The following is a 4787-nucleotide window of genomic DNA, read 5'->3' as shown; positions in this document are numbered from 1 at the left end:
TCAGAAACAATTCTCTTTACTCTCTCATTTCACCTTGACTCAAATTAAAAATGCTTTCTATGACCACTTAGTAATTGTGTGTGTGTGTGTGTGTGTGTGTGTGTGTGTGTGTGTGTGTATTTTTCAGGGACCACTGACATTCAGGGATGTGGCCATAGAATTCTCTCTGGAGGAGTGGCAATGCCTGGACACTGCACAGCGGAATTTATATAGAAATGTGATGTTAGAGAACTACAGAAACCTGGTCTTCCTGGGTGAGGAAAACTTCAATACACAATTCTTAATATATTCTAAAGATTTTATTTCTTTCCTTTCTGGAATACTTTTTGGTGAACTATGCTTTGCATAAATTAGTTTCAGATCCCTGTTTTCAAGAAATTCTTAGATATTAATCCATGTAGAAGAGAATTTCTCCAAGATGTTTCATTTTGACCTTAACTGTCCACATTTCTGAGCCGATCTAAATCCTTCAGTCTAGATTAGTGGTAATTCCACAAATTTAGTGGCATAAAGTATTTTTGCCCACACTTTAAAATCTAATTGACAACACCAAGTTTTGTTTCAATAGTCCTGGGTGGTAAAATTAAGAACCTACAAATCAAAAGTATTTTGTAGATATTTGGAAAAGTCTGTTATAAACTAGTATATTGGGTCTGATTTAGTAGCCGAGCACATTATTGAGTTGGTCATTGGAGAATATGAGCAGGATTTATGTTATTTATTTTTAATGAAACAGGAATTGCTGTCTGTAAGCCAGACCTGATCATTTGTTTGGAGCAAGAAAAAGAGGTCTGGAGTAGGAAGAGCCAGGAGATCATGGTGGCCAAGCCCCCAGGTAGGTGAGAGTGAAAATGAATACCACAGACAACATAGATGAAGGTCAAAGAGAAAGTCTTTCCTTAAAATGTTATTTTGGGGCCAGGCATGACCCCCAAGTTGTAGCTTAGTTAGAAGGCTACAGGCTCTTCACTAGGGTCCATCTTTCCTTGGTTGGTTATAAGAGGCTTGTATAGTTGTAACTACATAATTTTTGTATTTTTGGACTGCTCACAATTGTAATCCCTTTACTTTGAGAGGCCGAGGACGGCAAACCACGTTAGGTCAGGAGTTTGAGATCAGCCTGACCAACATGGAGAAACTCCGTCTCTCCTACAAATACAAACGTAGCCAGGCGTGGTTGCACATGCTTGTAAATTCAGCTACTCAGGATGCCGAGGCAGGAGAATTGCATGAACCCGGGAAACAGAGGTTGTGATGAGCTTAGATAGTGCCATTGCACTCCAGCCTGAACAACAAGAGCAAAAAACTCTGTCTAAAAAAAAAACTGATTTGGGAAGCTGTGTTTCAAAGAAAATAGTTTCTGGGAAGCCTGAATTTGTTTGTTTGTTTGTTTGCACTCACATTGCAGCATCTTCTGTCTTATGCTTTTAAATGCTCTGAGGATTCTGCTTTTCCTTCGGTGATCTTCAAGTTTACAGTTAGAGCCAAAGTCCTCTTCATGGCCTATGAGAGACTGCACAGTCTGACTGCCTTTTCATAGTTTTGGGCGACACACAAATACCTGCATTATTTTGAGGAACACTATGTTAAACAATTTTTTTAATTCTAGATTTGCATCATGTTTGAAATGTGTGAGTAGTGGTTTCTATTCCATTGATGAGATTTTTATTCTTTTTTTTTTTAATTAATTAATTTTTTTAATAAGACAGGGTTTCACCATGGTCTCAATCTCTTGACCTTGTGATCTGCCCGCCTCAGCCTCCCAAAGTGCTGGGATTACAGGCATGAGCCACTGCACTGGCCTTTTTTTTCTTTTTCTTTTTGTTCATTTTTTTTTGCACGTTCCATTTTGTTTATATTACCGCAGTCTTGAAATATAGTTTGAAATTATAAAGTATGATATCCTTATACTTTGTTCTTTTACCTCAAGATTGCTTTGGCTATTCAAAATTTATTGTAGTTTTATGTACGTTTTAGAATCGTGTTTTTCATTATGGTAAAAAAAATCACTAGAATTTGTTTGTTGATTGGTTTTGAGATGGAGTTTCGCTCTTGTTGCCCACGCTGGAGTGCAATGGCTCAATCTCAGCTCACCATAACCTCTGCCTCCTGGGTTCAAGCTATTCTCCTGTTGAGCCTCCTGAGTAGCTAGGATTACAGGCATGTGCCAGCATATCTGGCTAATTTTGTATTTTTATTATACATATTTTTTTTTTTAATGGGGTTTCTCCATGTTGGTCAGTCTGCTCATGAACTCCTGACCTCAGGTAATCCCTTTGCTTTGGCCTCCCAAAGTGTTGGGATTACATGTGTGAGCCACTGCACCTGGCTGCCACTAGAATTTTCATAGGAAGTTTATTGAATCTATAGGTTAATTTATATAACATGTCACTTTAACAATATTTATTCTTTCAATCAAAAGACATAATATATTTTAAAATGTATTTGTGTCTTCTCTAGTTTCTCTCAATTGTATCTTATATTTTTCAGTGTAAAGATATTTTACGTCTTTGGTTAAATTTGTTCTCAAAATTTATTATTTTGATGCTATTTGAATTAAGATTGTTTTCTTTATTTTATCAGATAGTTTGTTTTACATGTATGGGTCCACAATTTAGAGTTGTGTGTTAATTTTATATTTTGCTAATTTACTGAGTGTATTAGTTTAGACAGGCTTTAATGTATGAACATGGTTTTCTATATGTAAGATTATATGATCTATAATCAGCAGCTTTTGCTTCTTTGTCTTCAATTGCAATGGCTTTAACAAATTTTTTTTTTATGAATTCTTCTGCCACATATTTTCAGTGCTATATTAAAATAGAATCATTAACAACGGGCACAATAATGTTTGGTATTGGTGTGTTTGAATTTGAATGAGCCAACACTTCTTCAAGTTTTTAGGAATGGTTTCAGAAGGTAAAGATCTTTTTCTGGACCCCCAGGGTGATGGGATGCCCTCTGGGTTTGCCGTGGAGAGGAACCGTAGCTTGGTCACAAGGCTGCTGGGTCTGCACTAGGGTCCACCTTTCCTTGGTTGGTTATAAGAGGCTTGTGTAGTTGTAAGTACACAATTTTTATATTTTTGGACAGACTGAATATCCTTCAGGACTTCTCTATGTAGAGCAGACAGCAAGGCAGGTTTATGCAGTCGGGTCTGCTAATGGCAGGGCTTATAGCAGGATGTGGATGAGTATGGCTTTGAGTACCAGAGAGCATTTTCCCATGCCACTGCATGGGTTTCTGTGTAGGCAGAACTGGTCATGAACTGTGGCTCAGAGAGCTGGAACCGAGTCATTATACTGCTTCGAGGACCACAGTAAAGGCCAAGGCCTGCAGGCCTGCCTGCGTGTCTGTAAATGGGTGTCTTCCTCTAGGCCTCTGGAAGGGCAGGGCCTCTTTCAGAATGTGACTAGGAGCAGTTTGGGATGATCACAAAATAAGTTCCGAATTCTCTGTGGAACCAAGTTGGGCGGGCCATTTCTTTGGTCTTTAGTCAAGAACAGAGTACCTGTACTTTGCCATCTGAACAAGGGCCTGACATCGGAAAAGGACACTCCTCAATCCTGAGCTTTAGCAGTTTTACAAATCTCTCTGTGGATTTCAAAGCCCTCTTAAAGGTATTTATTTTAGAGAGGGGGGTCTTGCTACAGAGCCCAGGCTAGTCTTTTTTTTTTTTTTTTTTTAACACTGAGTCTCTCTCACACAGGCTTTAGTGTAGTCATGTGATCTTGACTTACTGCCATCTTCTCCTGGGTTCAAGTGATTATTGTGGTCCGCTTCTGAAGTAGCCAGAATTACAGGCACACACCACCACACATGGCTAATTTTTGGATTTTTAGTAGAGACATGATTTTGCCATGTAAGATAAGCTGTTCTGGACCTTCTGACCTTAAGTGATCTGCCTACCTCAACCCTCTAGAGGGCTGGAATTACAGGCATGAGCCATGACATTCGGCCTAGTCTGGTCTTGAAATCCTAGCCTGAAGCAATTCTTCAACCTCAGTGTGCCATGTAGCTGTCATTACATGGGTGAGCCATGGTGCCTAGTTCTCTCATAAAGGCATTTTTGTCAGGGATAGTTGACAAATTTTCTTGCTGTTGGGGCATAAGAAAGTAGGGTACCTTTTATTTTTTTTGTCTTGCTGATGTTACTCCTATACATTTTTACTTTCTATTTTTCATTTCAAACTTGTCTGTAATTTTTGAAATAGATATTTTGGACAATATGCTAGAATTTACATGCTATGCCTGAAGTAAATTAGATAATTAGTAGGCACTCCATATTTACTAAAATAGTTATAAATTTAATTTTGCTGCAGGCAAAAAGGAATTGTAGGATTTTCACCCACTTTCTTCAGCCTGTATCTAACTAATAACAATTTATTTCCAAATATATGTTTTATATATCAGAGGCTCTAATCATTTTCTTCTATGTCTGTGTGTGTGTGTGTGTGTGTTTTATTTATCAATGTAAGGCTATTTGCTTCTAAAGTTGGATGGTGGCAGTTTCATTTTGTTTAAGAATAGCATATATTTAAAGCAAAATTTATCTCTGGTTTATTTTAAGTGACTATAAAATATTTCTTATTACAGTATTCTATTTATGCTTATACTGCATTTTCTCTGAAATTTTACTGCCATACTTTGACAGCCAATGATTCCATGAGTACACAGTCAAATATTTTTATCTAGACACGTTCTTTCTTTATTTTTTTATTTTATTTTTTATTTTATTTTATTTTTTATTTTATTTTATTTTATTTATTTTTCTTTTTTGAGACAGA

General features: G+C 37.1%; 1 protein-coding gene and 1 pseudogene across 2 annotated transcripts in view; both read left to right on the top strand.

Moving 5' to 3' along the window:
* LOC108297137 (zinc finger protein 429-like) overlaps positions 1-4787 on the top strand; it is a 68574-nt gene that overhangs the window by 15012 nt on the left and 48775 nt on the right. The window lies entirely within an intron of this gene.
* LOC108297136 overlaps positions 1-4787 on the top strand; it is a 47269-nt pseudogene that overhangs the window by 15086 nt on the left and 27396 nt on the right. The window contains exons 2-3 of the transcript XR_005198531.1: positions 128-254; positions 737-835. The product of XR_005198531.1 is annotated as a zinc finger protein 85-like (transcript). The remainder of the gene's footprint in view (positions 1-127; positions 255-736; positions 836-4787) is intronic.

This window comes from Cebus imitator, unplaced genomic scaffold, assembly GCF_001604975.1.
Source record: "Cebus imitator isolate Cc_AM_T3 unplaced genomic scaffold, Cebus_imitator-1.0 Scaffold775, whole genome shotgun sequence".
Classification (NCBI taxonomy): Eukaryota; Metazoa; Chordata; class Mammalia; order Primates; family Cebidae; genus Cebus; species Cebus imitator.
This window is presented reverse-complemented; position numbering and strand designations above follow the sequence as displayed.